General features: G+C 38.3%; 1 protein-coding gene across 15 annotated transcripts in view; it reads left to right on the forward strand.

The window, feature by feature from the left end:
- Window positions 1–20,702, forward strand: part of LOC129726506 (protein rolling stone-like) — a 200,328-nt gene that overhangs the window by 19,197 nt on the left and 160,429 nt on the right. The gene's annotated exons all lie outside the window — the stretch shown is intronic.

Consider the following 20,702-nt stretch of genomic DNA (forward strand, 5'->3'; position numbering starts at 1 on the left):
CACGATTTGGACGACCAAGGTCTGTGAGAACTCCAAGGTTGAAAAAGATTATACGAGACCGGATTCGCCGGAATCTCGCCCAATCTGCAAGGAAGCTGGTCAGGAACCTTAAAATGAACCGAGAATCAATCCGCCTGCTTCTGCGCAAGGATTTAAAACTTACACCGTACAAAAAACAGGTGGTTCATGGGGTTACCAAAGCTACAAAGGACAAGAGGTACCAACGGTCGCGGGAGTTGCTCGGTTGGCGCGCAGATGACGAGATTATTCCTTCGGACGAGAAGCTGTTCGTTTTGGAGCAAACAGTCAATCGCCAAAATGATCGAGTTTGGCTTTGGAGTGTGAGCCTCCAGCATGCTCCTGCGGACAAGCTGAACGTTTCCCGATTCCAAAATAAGACATCAGCGATGGCTTGGGGAGCCATTTGCAAGAGAGGTAATCTGCCTCTTATTTTTATTGATAAAGGGGTCAAAATCAACGCAGCATACTACCTGGACACGGTTTTGAATGAAAATGTTCTGCCTCAAGCTGAACTATTGTTTGAAGACGATTACTACTGCTTCCAGCAAGATGGCGCCCCATCCCACTCCGCAAAGGTTGTTCAGGCGTGGTGTGAGGAAAACTTGACCTCCGTCGTCTCCGGATCTGAATCCACTGGATTATTTCTTGGGGGATACATTATGTCGAAGCTGGACGACTATAAAATAACAAATTTGGAGCAATTCAAGCGAGTTATCACGAAAATCTGGGACGAGCTGCCGTTGGAGCACGTGAGCGCCGCTTGCGACGACTTCCCGAGACGTCTGAAGCTGGTTCGATCAGAGAAAGGTGGTGTAATTCCGAGATATCGTCTGTGAAGTATCTTTATGAGTTACTGAATAAAGCTATGAAAGCCAGATTCAAATTTTCTTCTTATTCTTTGAAATATTGAGATTTTCATGTGTGACCGGACTTTTTTGTCACCCTGTAGAGTTTACAAAACCCAACGGTGAGTGTAAATGTCACACCACAGTGAGTCTCTACAGGCTCTGTGAGAGAACATCCCGTTTTGGCGTTACATTAGAGCCATTAGGCCGAAAATAGACGTCAAGAGTCCGTAACACGATGTTCGACGCAATTTTAAAATCCGAGATAGCGGCTTCAAGTTTCCGAAAAACAATCCTCAACATTGTTATTAATAGAACCAGGGCTTTGCTCAGCAACTAAAAAGCCTAATCCATTCTGAAATCCAAGCTGTGAAAAGAAAATACACAAAATCTACTCCAATATTGGTATTTTTTTTTTTTTTTTAACCGAAAATAGAAATCGGACACCATTTTAATCCAATATTTTGATTACTTTGAAATGATCATTTAGTCTTCAGAAACATTTTTCTCTAATTTAATTTCAGGATTGAGAGACCGAAACGGCAAAATGCCACCGTTGTATCTAAAATTTGATTAGTTTGTTTTGCGTCAATTCGATTCTAAACCAATGACTGATCCAAACATTTGCCTCGTATACCCTAGTATACGAAGGATGTTTTTCCTTTTTACGGTACATTGAGCGATAGCGTGGTAGATAGCAAGGGGCTGGTTATAAATATACAATATAAAAAAATCATCTTAACTGATACCACAGAAAAATATTGTTGAAAACATCATGTATAAAAATTGTGAAACGGTTTGATCACAGAAGTATGTAAGCGCGGGCAAGAAAAGCATTTTTTACTTTGAAGGGTTGGAAACTTGGCATCAGTAAGGTTATGTATCATGATCGGAAGTCTGAAAATGTACTATGATCGGAACTTTTTTTATTTGCGAAATTTCTTCAATATTTAATATTAAAAATACATATAAGACTCGTCAAAAACATCAAGCAAATTCTCCTAATGCTTTTCAAAACAGTTTCATTAAGGTTGTTCAAGTATTACTATTTTATTACTGGTTCTAAAACATGATCCTTTTTGGAACACAATTTTCTCTTACAATCGCTACCATCATGCCTTGCTTGCATGCACCATTATCAGTGCAAATATTTAAAATATTCAAATATTTAAAGATGGTAGTATATTTTTCCATGCAATGCTTTTACAGCATTCAAATTTTAACACTTTTGTGCAAAATATTTGCTTTGAAGTTCAAATTATTGATAATTGATTATTGATTATTGAATATTGGTGCTAAGACATGTTTTTGTATCATGATCGGTACAGCTCACTTCTGAGACTTTACCGCCTCAATTTGCCTGTGCTTGATACAATGATGAATTTTACGTGGGTCTAACAATTTATGAAAAAGTTTTTGTTAGAAAAACTTTTTTTCCATGAGAGTGACTATTTTGGAATGTTAAGAATTGTTTTAGACAATTAAATTGTCTACTCAAAAATACATTAAATAATTAGTTCAAATGAATCTGAAATAAAAAAGCTGTTCCGATAATGATACATATTTCGTTCCCATCATGATTAGATGAAATGACGATGAACCATGAAAATAGTCTAAATAGTTTATGTACGTTACCTCGCGGCAGCAAAAAAACTCTTTCGAGTTTGTTTACTAATTTGTATCAGAATTCTTTTGAGTCATAGATAATATTGGTTACTTGAAATCGCATTTTTTTTTTGGAAGCACTAGTCTTGAACTTAAGTTTGAGACTGCTAAAACTTCTATATTTACTATTAATTTGACATCCTGACAGTATCTTTATTAACAATAAAGTCGTTAGGTGATTCAATACTCTTATACGAAAGTCCCAACTCCAAATATTATCTAAACTGAGCTCAATTTTATTGTGCGGTAGTCTGGTCCTTCGATTGGAATCGAAAAATAGTGGGTGGCTGAGTTTGAACGAGACCGTGCGAGAGCTGTGCAGGCGAACCTCGCAGAGGAGACCAAATTTGGGGGACAAATGGTGATGAAAATTCACGAAATGATATTGGCTGATTATTGACTGGAAGTTCGCGAGCTGATAATCATAGCCAGTATACCTCGTCGAACCCGTTCGAAAAGAGACCAAAACAGTTCCATTCGCAAGCAAGTCCATGATTTCGATGCGCGTGGAATTAAATTTTTATGGAATTTAACTTTCATTGATTATATTTAAAAAAAAGAAAACAATCTACAGCGAGTGTTAGGCGAATTCACTGGAGCTAGTGAAATCAACAAAAATTGCTGCTTGTGGCGAAAATTCCTTTACATCTTTTTTTTCGAATCAAGGAGAGCTTGAATGTTCGCCATTGAGATTTTTATCACAGCTATATTTTATGTTAAAACATTTAAAACAATGCATTTGTTTTGTTCCGAATCTGTAAACAATCATTTTTTATAAATATTTCATTGAATTTTTTTTTTATTTGAGCGCTGAAAAATTCAGTAAAAGTTGTTTTTTGCACCACAACAGTTTATGTATCAAAATATTTTTTCGGTAATCGCAATCAAGGCAATACCATTTTTTTGTAGGCTGCACTTCAATACCGACGTTTAAAGTTTGAAGTTTAGTTGGGGCTGCTGTAACGGAGAGCACTTGAAAACGCTACAACTGTCGTTTTAATGCTCAAAACTTCAAACAAATTTGAAGAAATGTTCTCAAGGAGTTGTACTATTTTTTTTTTTAAGATTTCGTAACTCCTCAATTGAGTTCACAAATGCCGTTGCATTGGCCGAAATCGATGGATTTGAGTTCGGACTATTTTTTCAATATGACTTATTCGCCAAATCCAACCTCCCAGAATTATTTGCTTCTGCCAGGCTGTGAATAATGATTCGGGAGCAAGAGATTTGCCAGTCGAAAAGGTGGAGTTTAAACTGCCGTATCGTCATTCTTGAAAAATATATGATTGAGCATGAAATGAATTCAATGAATTCATTTCATGCTCAATCTTTTCCTTTCGATATTCTTCTACGCTGACGAAATTTTGATAATTGCATTCAGAGATGACGTGACGGAGACGCTAGTCATTTTGAAGCTGTTCTAATAACAACAAACTCCAAATAAGAAAAAATGTTTTGATAATGAAATAAGTCAGCATAGAATGTTTCCAGATTTCATAAGTAGTCATTTTTCAGTACCGACGCTAGTACTGATACAATAAACATTCTGCTTGAGTCACCTTTCGTGACTCTTAACATACATTCAGCGTGTAGAATTCTCTTTTCTAAACGCGAAGCAGATATTGACTCTGACACGCTATGACAAATTTTTATATTTTTATCAGCGTCTAACTAGACGATTCTTTGGAAATTTGATTGGCGTGACGTTTCACCAGCACCACAGTTCTAACTTAAATGAATGAAAGTGTTCAATTAGTTATGTGAAAACAGTGCATTTATGAAGACTCTTATGAACTGAATGATTTTTGTTTAAACCCATAATATAATTCTTTTTATCCTGTTTTAAACATTTATACAAAAAAAACAAGTTTTTTTATGAAATAAAAAAAACCATAAACTTTACGGTGAATACATATTTTCATGGTTCGCTTGCTCGTTGAGAGTTAACTCCGATCTCAATTGAGCACGCTAGTTCGGGGTCAATTGCAACCGATGGCGGCACAGTTTCTGACCGAAGACATAAACTTTATTGCCCGTTCCCGTCGGACATGGAAGCGGAATCCGAACTATTTAACTAGTTCCGCGTAGTTCAGATGCGTGAGTGCATAACCATCAACCTTCGTGACATGTACAGTTTGAAGCTCGCAGTTTAAAGTCAATGAGAATTTTAATTGGACTTGCAGATTGGCCATAGTTGCAAAGGAAAACTTAATTTGACATTTTGGTATGTTTCATGTATATTTAAAATACTTTGTAAACTGACAGGGATAGGCAGAAAAATTTGAAACAATTTAATGATATTGCTAAAATGCTCGTTTGCTCGTACGCGAAGTGATTGCTTCTCTGGGGCCTTTTTGTCGTTTCGACAGCCTCTAATTGGCTAGATTGTATAGAGCCCATCTTGGTAAAATGAAATTAATCCATTCAATAAACGAAAATACACTTCTACAGAATAGGAGTTTCTACACTGTAAGAATCAAAGAACTACAGAATGGCCCAATTTCATAAACTACTAATGTGAACTTTTCCGTCCTGCAAATTATCAACCATGTCATTACTGGTACGAAACTGCTGAGTGAGTTCAATGTTTGTTGTCTGTTCAATTTAATGTTTAATTGACGGTGGACTGGGTAACGAAAACAGCCAAAGTACGGATCCTTCTGTAATGCAGGGAAAACAATTATGTGTAGAGGGAAATTGATTATTGCAAACTGGGTGCAAAAAGAGAAGGCGAGTAATTGAAAGCATAAACCTTGGGACATTAAGAAACAAACACCCTCCTGCATTAGTAAGTCCGCCTTTTGAAATTGTACAAGACCGGCACTCTTTTGCCAATTCAATGGACCCAACATTCAGGTTTAAATTCACACTTGAGTAGCATGTTTATTCAAAATTTTTACAGAACATTATGCTATTTGCACCGATGCCAAGCGTATAGTACTTATTACTATAACCCTGGTTTTCAAAGTTTGAAATCGTGCACTTTAAACATGCGATCCGGGCTGTAATCTACGCTAACTTGTTTTAAATTGATATTGCTCTCACTATCAACAAATCTCTAGCATCCACTGGAAACTAACAATCTAATCTTCTTACTTACTTACTTACTACTTCCGATCCTAGCATTATGTAGGCTTTGCGTAAAATTAAGCCAAAATTTTCCAGTGGAAGCTCAATAAAGTTCACAGCCTGCGAGGACAATCTAGGGCTGCCTCGTACCTTTTCACTGATTGTACAATACAACATCATTTTCCATTTAAAATGTTAAAAATCCCAATTCGGTATCAACTACGCATGAGACAACATAGAAAAAGTTTTGCTTGGTAGAAAAAATTATAACTTAATACTACAATGTCTCGGGTTGACAGCGCAATAATCCCTGCTGCTCACCATTGCTGAGGTGCTGCTTGGCATTTCAACCACTGTGACTGCTGCACTGGTGCTGGCTGTTGTTCACGCTGGTTACCCCTGAACCTTTCTCATCTCATCGGTGAATGAGGCAAACAGCAGCACCGAGCAGCACCGAACAGAAACATTACAAAACGAGGAACATCCAACAAGCGTGTGTTGCAGGAAAACTCTCACCCGCCATTTCGCTTCGACAGCTTCGGAGGTGCTGATGATTTGAAAGCACTTTACAGTTTATTAGTGTATAGCGCACTTTATTTCTAACTAGGCTCGTAGCGCAAATCATTTCTTCAATTAAAACATAGTACCTACATCTAGGTCAAGGACGGGGCGTTCACTTCCCGGGGAAATCGCATGGGAAAAAGAAGCATGCACTTCTAGTTAGTTAAAGCAATCGAAAGGAGAAGTAAATAAATAAAGCCTTCCGAAAGCTCCCTAACGGTTTCATTATTGACATTGAACTTGTTCCCTGCTATACTGCGGTCGAGTGTTTTACTGAATAGTTTTTGGCTACAAGTTCAGATACACACTGTGCACCATCTCGCGTGTCACTCCAGCAACTTTTTTAAGATTCTATCTCAAAACCTTAGTTTTTCATAGCACAATTTTTGTTTTGCTTATCTCGAAATAATTTTCACCGCAATCTAGAATTGCTTTCTTTAGTCCTTAATTCTCTTCCCGTGGAGAGTAATCAGTTTTTTCCTCACAAAATGACCTTGCAACTTTTATTAGCCATCAATTATAAGCACAAGTGGCACAAACTGTATTGTACAGGAAAAATCCATCGGTTCTCTAACTGTATTTGACAATCCCCTAGTGATCAACAATGAAGACCGGATGGAAAAAAGATACAATTTTGAAAGACGATTTCGAATGTTTGAACCTGAGCGTGATGTTTGGGAACGCGGTGGTCCTGATCTCCGCCCAGGATCAATCATTTTCTACACAGATGGTTCAAAAATGAACAATCGAGTGGGAGCAGGAGTAACTGGCCCAGGAATAGACCTGTCAGTTCCAATGGGCCAATGGCCAACTGTCTTCCAAGCTGAAGTCCAAGCAATACTAGAATGTTCTGAAATATGCCTACGCAGGAAATACAGACACTCAAACATTTGCATGATGTCCGACAGTCAAGCAGCGTTGAAGGCTTTGAAGTCTGCGACATGCACATCAAAACTCGTTTGGGAGTGTGTTCAATCACTCCAAACACTGGGTTGTATTAATCAAGTAGACTTATACTGGGTTCCTGGTCACTGTGGAATAGATAGGAACGAAAAAGCCGATGAACTGGCAAGACTTGGATCGTCTCATCAGTTTTTAGGACCAGAACCCTTCTGCAAAGACTTAGCTTTGCCAGGGACTTGTGATGAGCACGATGAGTCCCTGTAAGTGCAGGGAATTAAAACATCTGCACTGATTCTACTTTGGAAATCGAATGTTTTATTAATTAACTTCAAACTTAATTCTACCCTACCAAAAAGAGTCGGAGAGAAACAATTCTCTTGTCCGATTCTTCGTCCTGTCCTTGTTAATCCTAACACTTTTAATTAGTAAGTTATGCATTTGTATCTTCCGTCTCGCTCAATTTACTCGCGGACAGGCGTCACTTACTCAATCGAAAATCGTTCGGTATTCATTATTATTATTATTATTATTTTAGGTTATTTGCCATGTGGCCGTCATCGTTTCGTTCTCATCGGAAACGGAGCGTCGCATTTCTACTTCGAATGCTATGAAAAAAAAATAATAAAGTATCGTTCTCTTGAAATTAGTAGAATTGCTGAGTGCTTTAAGAAATGCTTATTAATCATACATGCGCGGCTATTATTTCAGAACCTGTCTGTGAGAACGGAATGTCGCGATTTATTCCTAATTCAAGAAACATGCATGGACAAGAATATTCCTGTCCATGGGAATGTAATGCAAGAGTTTATGAGAATCAAAAATGCTTATTAATTTCTTGGAAGGCCTGTTCATCTCCTCCCACTCAAAGAGCCGTGAGTCATCTAGAAGAGATGACTTACGTCGGTCTGCTGCTGGCATATGTATAATACAAAATTTAAAAGGAATGATTTCGCCATCCTTCCTGGTTTCCCATCATATCGTCGTTTGTGGAGTTCGTGAAAATGCTTGCAAGGTCTCGTCGTCGAATCGATGCATCGAGCCGGGGTGCCGGAGAAATTAAACGGGAGGGGCGTATCTGGCCTACAAGGTTCTCATCAGCTGGTGGCAGAATCGTCTTATTGCTCCTGGTGGTGAAATCGTCTTATTGCGCCTGGTAGTGGAGTCGTCTTATTTGCTCCTTATATCGTCAAAACCACACGTCACCGTGTTTCGTCGAATGATCTTCACCAGTGCACTCTTGTCCTCGTATGTTATGAACTTTGTTGGCTGGCGGACTTCTCTCCAAAGTGTATTGGCTATATAATCGTATTACGCCCGCCAAAAAAAACAATCTCCTAAACCAAGTGGCAGCAGTCGTTTCGTGATTGCCAATGGTTTCGTTATATGGTGATAGTCAGCTGGCTTGACTTGACCGACTATACAAGGTTGCAAATAACTTGCTTGTAGAATAACTAGCTTGCATTCATGCGCGCATCTTGATTAGCAGCGCGAAAGGAAAAACATTGTCGTTAAAACGATGCAAAACTGTGTAACGATGTTTTGCTCGTTGGGTTTTTAGTGATTGCGGCCCATGTTTTGATAGGTATGTGCTCGCATTCCACTCATTGGGTTTTGCCTCAAAATTTGGTGTATATCTAGCCCGACCGTGGGCTGTGTTAATTTTGGCCATGTCGTGGTTGACTTCCTTCTCGTCACAATTCGCTTCCTCGATATGCGTCATCCATCTCGGTATTGGTCATCCTTCTCTCCTCGTCATGCTGTTTAAACCGTTCAGCCTTCCACACCCGACCGTCCAACTCCCCTTACCCGACTCCTCGTTCTTTGTGATATATGAGATTTTTTATAAGGAACCCTCTCGGCTGCTTCCTGGATAACTCGCTCCGTCTCGATTATTGAATTCAGAATGGTATCACTTCTTAATTTCTACTCCTACTAAGCAAGCGGTTATATTTTTTTTTTGTGTAAATTCTTTTTTTTTTGTGGGCCAACTTGCTGTTTAATATTAATTGCACTCGCGAACGGGCTTTTACGTTCTATTATTTCTCCTAACCTTCTACTTAAACTCTATGCCCGTTTTTCTTTTTCTTCGATTAACATAATTTTCCATTTCCTACTAAAGTGTACATTTTTTCTATTATATCGGATGCTATTGGTTAATTAACGTTTACATTATTCATTCTCAACGAATTTTTACTTCACAATTCATTTTTTTTTCTTTTTTTTTTTATACTCGAACTCAATCCGATTTACAAACAATTTTTTTTTCTAATTCTCGTGCGGAGTACATTCCGCTATCGAAAAAACTTATCTTATCTCTTTTTCTTTGTTAATCTTTGTTGCCCGTCGTGGCTCTTTCCTTTTCATTTAAACATTTCTTTTTTTCTCATTGCGATTATTCTTTTCTGTTATCGGATTCACAACTATTTTATCCGATTTACAAACAATTCTTTAGGCCACTTCAATTATGTCAAACTCCTTCACTGGATGATTTGCAAATTCTTTTTAGTTATACTGCTGTCTCGGTCCGTGTGTATTCTTGTCATACTTACATTCTACTTACACATCTCTCATTATGCAGTTTGCTGCATATACCTCTCCCCCTTCCGTCCGAAGGTGTGACCACCTGTCCTAGGGATTCTGAAAGATAAGAAGGTTAGATATAGAAGGAAAGTCTCACACACTTAATCATCCTGGGTCGGTTATCCCCTTGTTATTCTTACACTCAGTTTGCATTCTCGTCAATCATTCAGGGTAACCATCCCGTTGTAACCAATCACACAATCCTAACTATTAATAGAATGGTAGAATCTACTAGCGTTAGTCGTCCCCTCGTCCAGGAAGTTCAACATTTTTTTCCAAAACGTCTTTCTTAGTTAGATTTGGCGTTAGTCATCTTATATCTTTATTTAATCAGTCCCCGTGCTTATGAGACCTTCTGTTCACTGTATGTTTTTCCCATATTCAAACTTGCTTTTTAAATTTCATTAAAAAAAATTATGCTTGAATTTCCCGCACCTCTTTTTTTCAAAAACTTTTTTATTCTAATAAATGTCACTCCTATTGTCATTCGTCAACACGTTTTTTCTTCATTTTTAATACGCCCACAATTTTTTTTTCTTTCGTTTCCCTTATTGAGCCCTCTTGATTTTTTTCTTCTATTATTTACCACCCGTTTAGTTAGCTCAATAAAGGCTGCATTTTTTTCATTCATGGCAACTTTCTCGTCTTTCCGCACGCTATTCCATTTTTTACTCAACTTTCCGTCGAATTTATGCCTTTCGACTCTTGTCAATAAACGTTTATTCATCTTTTTCGGCGACTTTTTTGTATTTCTTCACGCCTTCATATTTTATGTCTTCGTTCAATAACCTTCGATTTTAGCTCCGAGCATGTTTAGCTATCGATCGGTTCTGTCAAATAATTCCTATTTTTTTCGTTGAGTTTATCGTCAGTCGTTATTTTTTCTCTTGCTACATTTCTCTTTTCTCACGTCCCATAGTTTTGCGTTAAAAATTTCCTCCCTGTTGGCGATTTCTTGGCCAACACTCTTTGAATTCATCACGCGCCCTCGCGTTTTTATCCCACATAATAATTTATTTTCACAGTCTAACAAGACGTGAAATTCTTAGGTTCGTAACCTTGCTTAACTTTTCATAATGAAGATTTAGACGATTATTGTGAACTTTTCAAAAGTAGAATTAAATTTTTGTGCTTCGTGCTAGTCGAATTTTTAAACATCGCAAATCTTTTCAAATAAAATAATCTTTACGCTTAATATAATTTTCATAATTGTCATGTTACCGTCGTAGCGAAAGCAACGTTAACACATTTAAGTCAGTCGTCTTATTCCCACTTTATGCATCGTTGACAAATTTCCTTGGCCATTGCCATTTGAGCTGATTATGCGCGTTTGCGCTTGCAATAAAAAAAAAATAGTGTCGAATGCACTACGATGCTCTGCTGATAGGCGCTCGTCACTTGCATGTGCGCATCAAATTTCTGTCTTTATTTTTCTCCCTTACGGTGGTTAACTTTTTGCTAGCCGTGTCACCGCTGTTTCATTCATGGTTATTTGTTTACTATCGGGCTTTACTATGTACCTAATGTTTTACTTGTAGAACATTTCGCTGTATTTATCAGCTGTTGAGTTCTCGGCAATGAACTCTAAATGTGTAGGAATACAATCCTAAACGATGTAAATAAATTCAATGTTGCATCTCGAGTAACTTCAACTCGATATGCATGTTTGACCGACTAAGAATTAATATTATTTTGCAACGTCTGTTCGCGGGCCCACGCATGATGGTATTGCAACTTTTCACTTGCCAGCGGGTTTGCCGCTGAATTGTTTGGCGCCCCCAGGGAGGCAAATTAAATTGCGCTCGCTTCTGCTTATCTTGTTCTATTTAAAATTAATGATTATACTTCGCTCAATTTATTCTTTACATAAAAAAAATCTATAAAATAATTCTTTATAAAATTATTATCTCTTTTTTTTTTGAAAATCGTTCTTATAGAGTTAAGTCGTTTATTTTCTTTTCAAACTTCTGTCGGCGTCGTTTATTTACTGTATATCGTATCACGCTGTGGTGCGTTTTTTTTAAAACTCATGTCGTCCGACAAAACATGTTGTCAAATCTATAGTCGGCTGTTATTTCTCTAAAAAAAATGCAAATGCAAATTCGTGAATTTAGTCATAGTAACGCTTTAATCGGTTATTATCTTTCTCAAGGCGATTGCCGTTTTTTATTACTGTGGTCATTTCGCTTGGATTTTCGACCACTTCATGAGGTCCTCTCCACATATTTTGGAGCTTTTGACCTGGACCAGTCGAAACATGTTTTACTAACACAAGATCTCCCCACATAGGTTTGAAGTCGTTGGAAGTCTTGTCGTAGATTAGCTTGCGACCTACTTTACTTTTGATTAAATTGGCCTTCGCATTCGCATGCAGGTCATAAAAGATCTTTTCCATCTCTTCAGCATACGTTTTGTAGTTAATGTCATCTAGGTTTTTTCGTTTGTATATGGAGGTCGGTATGCGTGCCGCACGTCCATATAATAGGTGGAATGGAGTATAGTCCGTGGATGAATTCACGGTTGTGTTATACTCGAACATAAAAAATGGGAGAAATTGATCTCATGTGCTAGGCTTTCCGCCGACAAACTGTCTTAAATATGTTTTCAGTTCGCGATTTGATCTTTCTAGTAAATTAGCCTGTGGGTGGTACGGACTAGTTGTAATCTTTTTAATCTTCAAAATTTTGCACACGTCTTTCATTAGTGCGCTTACAAAATTTGTGCCGTTGTCTGTAACTAGTTCTAACGGCGCACCAAATTTACATATATAATTTTTGACAAAAGTTTCCGCTACTGTATAGCTCTCTTGATTTTGCATTGGTGCAACAACTAAGTATCTAGTCAAGTCATCTTGCATGACTAGACCATATCGGTTTCCATTATCGGATTCGGGTAACACCACGATATCCATATATAATTTTTCAAATGGCTCTGACGCAGTCGTAGTGATCTGCATCGGAATCTTGTTTGCTCTGCAAATTTTATTCTTTTGGCAGGAGTCGCACTGCCGGACATAATTCTCAATATCGCGCCTCATATTAGGCCAAGTAAATAATGTGCCAATTCTTTGGCGCATACGCCGTGCTCCAATATGTCCTCCTAAAGGCGCGTCGTGAAATTCTGTCAAAATCGTTTCTACCTGATCCGGCGCTACTAGTGTACGCTCGCTATCAGCATTGTATAAAATAATTTGCTTTTCTAGCTTACTTGCCAGAAATTGAATCATTTGGAGAATCTCTTGTTGTTGGCAGCTTTCACGGCCGTGGGGTTTTTATTGAAACTTTCCAAAAATAATGAAAAGAATTTTCGGCAGTCGATTAATGAATTTCCACTACCGTCTAAAATGAAGCCGCCTACATTCTTATCTTTTAAATTCAGTATCCCATCTTTTACATATTCGTTCAGTCCATGTGATAGCTGATACAGTGTCTTAAATTCCCTGTATGCTGTCCGACTGTTTAAAATGACGATACGAGCTTCGATATTTCTCTCGTTCAATATTCTTTTCGAGACTTCCACTGTCTCGCTTGGTATCAGGTCATTTGATAATGCCTGTGAAAAATCCTCATATGAAATGTCAACGAGCCGTTGCTTATCCTCATCTTCTACGACATCTGCAATGTCTATAGCACCCAAATCTTTAATTGTGCCATTCAAATCATTTAATGCGGTTTTTTGCTGCTCTAATAGGCGCTTCTGTTGACGCGTAATCATAGCTATTTGCCTCCGGGGTGCACTTTCTTGCCCCTGACATGTCCCGTCAGACAGTCTTGATAAAAAATCTGCGACTATATGCAGGCTTCCTTGTTTATATCTGATGCTGCATTCCAAACCTTGCAGCTTCAGTCTCAGTCTTGTTAGCGTTGGAGATGTCTCTTTAAGCCTCCAAATCGCTATAAGAGGTCGATGATCCGTGTAAACAATAAACTTTTGACCAAAAATGTAGTGTCTGAAATATTCTACAGCCCATACAATTGCCAGTAGTTCCTTTTCTATTATATGATACCTTGTTTCTGCACCTACAAGTGCCCGACTCGCGAATGCGATCGGCCGGTGCATGGATTTTTCATTCGACAAGACGGCACCAATAGCATAATTGCTAGCGTCCGTCGTAATAACAAAAGTGTCCTTATAATCTGGCCGGACTAAAACAGGCTCTGTTATCAGCGCGTTTCTAAGGAATTCGAACGCTTCCTGGCATTCCTTTCCCCACACAAATTTAGCGTCTTTCTTCAACAAATCATTGAGCGGTTTGCGTTTTTCCGCGATGTTAGGGATAAATTTACCGTAAAAATTTACTGTGCCCAAGAACGATCTTATACCTTTTACGTTAGTGGGCGGCTTAAGGCTTTGTATGGCCTGTATATTTGCATTTGTGGGCTTAATGCCGTTTTCATTAATGACATGACCCAAATATTCTATTTCACTCTTTAGAAATTGGCATTTTTCGATGGTTCAATTTTCAAATTATGTTTACGCAATGCTTGCAGTATCTTACGTAGATTAACATTGTGATCGGCGATTGTGTCGCCAAAAACTATAATATCATCGAGGTAGACAAATGCTTTTACATCCCCGATCTCAAACAAAACAGTATTCATTAGCTTTTGTAAAGTTGAAGGACTGTTCTTCAACCCCATTGGCATTCGCGTAAATTCAAAATGGCCTTTTGGCGTAGAAAAAGCCGTTTTTGCCGCATCACGGCGGTCTATTGGGACTTGATAAAAGCCCGATTTTAAATCGATGGAAGAAAAATATTTCGCTTTCCCCACATTATCCAATATCTCGTTGATAAGCGGTATCGGATATACAAAAGGTTTAGTCACCTCATTCAAAGCTCTAAAATCAACCACGATGCGATACTTTTTGTTGCCGTCGGCATCTGGTTTTTTTGGTACGCATAGTACCGGTGCATTCCAAGGACTTGAGCTAGGTTTTATTATGCCTTGCGCCTTCATTTCTTCGATTTCATTATTTATGTGCCTTTTCGTAGCCTCAGGAAATCGGTATTGCCGCTTATTAATTGGAATCTCAGATGAAGTTTCAATCCTATGTGTCGTGGCGTCAGTAATAGTTAGCCTGTCGCCCTCAAAAAAGAAAACATCTGCATAATTTTCCACAATTGTTTTGATTATTTCGAATTCTGAGTCAGATAAATGGGCTAAGTCTAACACCTGTCGTAATTTTCTGATACGTTCCATGCCTCTTGACTCCGGTGTCAACTTGTGCTCCAATAGGTCACAATCGAGCCTTGAGTCTAGGTTTACTTCGCGCATTAGTATGTTCTCTGAATTTAATACATTGTCTTCTGGTATTTCGTCACGGCGGGTGAGGTGCTCTTCACAACTCATGTCGTTTGATTCAATTGATTTCTCTCCGTCTATAGTGAAAATGTCTCGCAATTCATTTTGTACAAGCACCCTATTTCGAGCTGCTAAATAAACATGCCGGCTAAGGACTTCTTCCTTTGGCACGCTCCATGGGCTCATATCGTCTGGACCTGTATTTCCATACTTTTTGAAAACGATGTAATCGAAATTATTTCCTACTTGTAGGGTATGCTTCTTCAAAAATTCAACGCCGATTATTCCGTCAGATGGCAAATCATTTAATATGTGAAATTCGGTCGGGATTAGAAAATCTCCGACGATTAAATCTAGGATGACGGCTCCTAAAGTCTTTACGACTTCACGTCCGATACCCTCAAAAGTATTAGTGTTTCGCGTGTTAATTGATACATTGAATCGTCTTACTACATGTGCACTTAACATATTCGCACATGCGCCCGTATCTAGGATAAAATTTAATGTTTGCTGCACATTTTGCCGTGCCAGCAATGTAATCATAAGGTGTCGGCTGACATCAAAATAAATTCGTTTAACCACACAGACACTATTGTCTCGTATGTGGTTACACGCTGTCTCCCAGTCGGAAATTTCTATGTTGCTGGGCTCATTGGTACATCTCCGCCAGTCAACATTCTCGCATATTTCTGCAAAATCATCATTAAAATATTCTTTCGCGAATGGATCCATGATACCATGACTTTGTAGTCCGGTGTCAATCTTATTAAAATTACTTATTCCTAATGCTCTTTGGGGCGCTCGGTTTGCATTGCTGACGAGGCCCCCACTATTTAGTTTTTTGGTTGCTGATGTTGATTATAATATTGGCCTGACTGATTATAACCGCCATTGTAGCCGTGACTGTTAGTATGGTAATTATTGGTACCAGATGTTCCTGCTCTGGGACCATTCACATTGTTGCTATTATTATGTTCCCGATTTGATGCGTACCCTGGCTCGTATCGCCAATCCTGTGACGCGCGATTGTTAACTATCCCGTTCCACGGTGGCGACCCGCGTGTGTTGCGGTTCCACCCATTATTTTGTCTTTGATTGTCTCGAGAATAGTTGTTGTTTCTCTGATTATTTTGGTCTTAATTGTCATACCTCGGGCTGTCTCTATTTTGATTTATGTTATTTCTATTTGCCGGTGGCGGTCCTGGATAATTTTCTGAATTTTGTCTCCAAGAACGCTCATTATTTTCAAAATTTTGTCGCCCACCGTTATCGCGAGCATTTGTTGCGTAATTAGCCCCTTGATAATTTTCGCGGCGAAAATTATTGTCTCGCCGTTGATTGTTATTGTTCTGGCTATTGAAATTGTTTTGATAAGGTCTATTACCATTCGAATTTTCTCTTTGGCGAGCGTTATTGTTCGGCGGGCTAGATTGCCACCGTCTTCCTTGCGCGCCTTGCTGCCGCTCGAGTAAATCGAGACCACGCATTCTGTTTTCTATGTCAGCGAGCTGCTCACATTCCTCGCATTGTTCTTCTAAAAATTCCATAAGTCCATCCAAGCTCAAATTTCGCTTGCCACAGGCCATCTGTTTCAAGTGATTATTTCTTAAACCTCCTATGAAGTGCAATCGGAGACTTTTTTCCATGGCGGAGTTACCTCCACCGTCTTCATATACATCTAATAATTCTTTTATATCTGAAGCGCGTCTTTTGTATGAGTTAAATTCTTCGTTTGGCTCCTGTCGTAACGTCTCAATTTGCTTTATCACAACTTCTATCGCCTGCACAGTCCCGAATTCTTTTATCAGATTTCGCTTGACTGCTGGCCAGGTTACTGCCCTAATTCGTGGCAATGCTGCTGCAGCCTTGCCTTTTAATTTTAATAAAACTACATATATTAATGCAGTCTGAGGTTCATTCTCGGGAATCTCGTCTGCGAAATGTTGAACGTGGTAGAGGAACGCCTCTAGCTCGTCCTTAGACCCATTAAATTCGGGGATGCATTGCAATGCATCGGCTTTTGGAAATTCATAAGCCATATCGTCTGGGATGTTTTCGCCAAATTTGAGTTTCCTAAGTGTCTCCTCAAATTCTCGACTCGCTTCTAGAAAGCTTTGTTTTAGTACTTGTAATTGTTCCTGAGCTGCTGTCTCGTTTGGGTCCTCGTCACTGCTATCTGACCCGCTGTCAAAATTTCCTAAACTATTTATTACGTGAATTAATCTTTGCTGTTCTCTAGAGATCTCTGCCTCCTCTGTCTCGCCAAATCGTGTTGACGATAGCACTTGGTTGGTGCGTGAACTGCTTACCGAACTTGGTGCTCTTAATTCTGCGTTAATAAAAGCTGACGGTACGGTTCTTTGAATCCTGAACTGAATTTGATCTCCTTTGCAATCCTTTGTAAAATCGGTTCCTACGCACGGCGTCAAATGCCGGTTCAGTAAACCTAATCTCACGTCCGCGCAATTGAATCACTCGGTCGGTCATTAATAATGTTATGGTTAATAGCGCATCTGTTTGCTATTATAGTTGTTATTGTAAAAAAAAAGAAAATGAAACAAAATCACTCGGGAAAATTTCCTATGCCCCTTTGCCTTGCGGACCTGATTCACCAATATGAACGAAGTTCAATACACTCGAACGAGCGGAAACCCACTCAAAATGATATAGTATCCGTGCAATTAAAAGAAAATGCATATGAAAGCGAAATAACATTCGAACAAACGTTCTGGTATCCTAAAAAAATTAAGAAAGAAAAACAAAATGCATCTAGAATTTAAATTTTTTTCCTCAATATTCAGGTTTTTGTTTAATTTGATTTATCGGTTATTTAGATTTGTGTTAGTATTCGCGCCTATCTGTGATATTTTAGCGGGTCGCTTACGGATGGTCCGGGCTTGCCGCTGTGCTATTAGTACGGTTTATAAGATTCGACACTAACTGCAAGCGGTGTCGTTTTATTTAAAAAAAAGCAGTATAATATAATGTCAAAAAAAAGGGTTAGTATTAAATGCAAGCAATTAGTTTTTTTAAAGCAAGCTGCTAAATGTAATTGACTGAACAATCATGAAAAAAATGAAAACTGCCGAAAAATCAATACCGCTGCCGCTGGCCAACCGCTGTTAGCAAACCAAAAAACAATAAAAATTGAATCTGCCGTGCGGTTTTAATAAAATTATTTAATATTAGTGTTTCAAATGTTTCATAAATAATCTGAAAATCATGAAAAGCATTCACGGCCGTACAACGTTACAACAGCTGACACTGCATAAACGTAGGTACACTTGCACTTGCCGTACGGCGGGTGTTTTGTTGGTTTAGTTTGTTCACCGCTACCGTTGGTGAAAAATAACACCTTCGCTCGCGGCGCTGGTACCGCGCTGCGAGGAATAATTCTACGAAATATGCCAACAGTGATAGCTGCTAGTGATAAATTCAAGCCAAGCAAAAGCAAAACGTTTAAAGTACTCACCAAATTAGCTGCGCCATCTTTTTGTCACTTAGGAATGTCACTCAGTTTATAATTTTTTTATTGGTTCGTTCGTTAAGAAACCACTGATCACTATTATTCAAACACAGAACACTCAACGCGCACACATAATAACAATTGATTAAATAACTGATTGTTGATTGAATAACTGAAATAACTAATTGTTGAACAACTGATAATAAACGTAATTGGCTCCGTAAAACATTAATTTGTATTGTGCCGTGTCAAATAAATGTTATGTGAACTGAGATTAACTTCAGAGAGTGGTTACACCCCACTTCTGACACCATAAAATGCAAAGACTTAGCTTTGCCAGGGACTTGTGATAAGCACGATGAGTCCCTGTAAGTGCAGGGAATTAAAACATCCGCACTGATTCTACTTTGGAAATCGAATGTTTTATTAATTAACTTCAAACTTAATTCTACCCTACCAAAAAGAGTCGGAGAGAAACAATTCTCTTGTCCGATTCTTCGTCCTGTCCTTGTTAATCCTAACACTTTTAATTAGTTAGTTATGCATTTGTATCTTCCGTCTCGCTCAATTTACTCGCGGACAGGCGTCACTTACTCAATCGAAAATCGTTCGGTATTCATTATTATTATTATTATTATTTTAGGTTATTTGTCATGTGGCCGTCATCGTTTCGTTCTCATCGGAAACGGAGCGTCGCATTTCGACTTCGAATGCTATGAAAAAAAAAATAATAAAGTATCGTTCTCTTGAAATTAGTAGAATTGCTGAGTGCTTTAAGAAATGCTTATTAATCATACATGCGCGGCTATTATTTCAGAACCTGTCTGTGAGAACGGAATGTCGCGATTTATTCCTAATTCAAGAAACATGCATGGACAAGAATATTCCTGTCCATGGGAATGTAATGCAAGAGTTTATGAGAATCAAAAATGCTTATTAATTTCTTGGAAGGCCTGTGTTCACTTCTGTGGTCTATCCGCTTGTTCCCTTAGAATGGAACTAAAAGCATGGGAAACTCTGAAAGTGGAATCCAACTGGACAAACACCTTAATCGGTAGGCAGTCGAAGCGTTTCATCACACCGAATGTTTCTATGACTCGTAAAATACTGGATCTTTCAAAAAAAGATCTAAGCACGTATACTGGTTTAATAACAGGGCAATGTCCGAGCCGTTATCATTTAAAGGTTATGAAAAAACTTCAAGATGATACATTTCGAGTATGTGGCATGGAAAAAGAAAACTCGGAACATCTGTTATACCGTTGTCTGGCAATTTTTATCAGAAGATATAAGTTCTTCGAAATAGGTCTTCTGGAACCCTCTGAAATCTGGAGAACAAATCCCAGTACGGTTGTGCGTTTCACACGAATTATAATACCGGACTGGACTAATGCTGCTGGCCAGACTGTAACGACCACTTCCAATAGTGATACGTTATCCTGACTTAGCAAAATTAAAAAGGGGGAATATGTCACAAAATATAAAAAAGTTGGTCGCAGTGACGAAAATACCCAACAGGGAAAAAAACGGTATTTGAGAGTCTCATATATTAACATTTCTAGTCTTGTGTATCTTCAAATGGTTCTTTACTATTTTTTTATCTATTCATTCACTTAATTATTAACACTATTTGACAGTTGTCTTAATGAATCGATAGTTGAAGAGAATTAGGTAAGCCTTGCAATTTTCTGTTTGATTATGTGCGCTGTTTAACTTGTTCAACACTTGTAAAATTTTTGATCATATGCGCAGCAGGCTCGAAGTAACCGTATTTCGTACGGTGGAATGTAACTATTTAGTCACATTGAAGATGACCCCAGCATGCGTTGTGATACGCGGAATTCAATTGTAGACAGCACTTTCGGAGAATCTATTTCGTCATTTAAAAATTTAACAATGAATGATGCCTGCTGTATCTTGTAGTGACGTTCAAGTGTATCAAGCCTAAGCATACAACAGAGCAAAATCATTTTAAATCGCCTGGAAATACGCGAAAATTTAATCGACCATTTTTGATTTGAATGAAACTTTGCACACGTATTTGGCTTAGCAAACTGGGCATTTTTCACAGGTGGAGAGATTTTTTACACCCATGAGTTACATTCTAAAAGGGCGTATGCATTTTGACATAGGGTTTATTCGAAGCATTGTAATCCAGAAACCATTGGTTGTATAGAAAAACTCTCTGAGAATGAATTGTAGCGAATCGAAAATGCACCATAAAAAAAAATATCCACTGTACAACAAAAAAAATTTTTTTGACTAAAATAAATTAAAAATAAACATTAA

The sequence above is a fragment of the Wyeomyia smithii genome, chromosome 3 (assembly GCF_029784165.1).
Source record: "Wyeomyia smithii strain HCP4-BCI-WySm-NY-G18 chromosome 3, ASM2978416v1, whole genome shotgun sequence".
NCBI lineage: Eukaryota > Metazoa > Arthropoda > Insecta > Diptera > Culicidae > Wyeomyia > Wyeomyia smithii.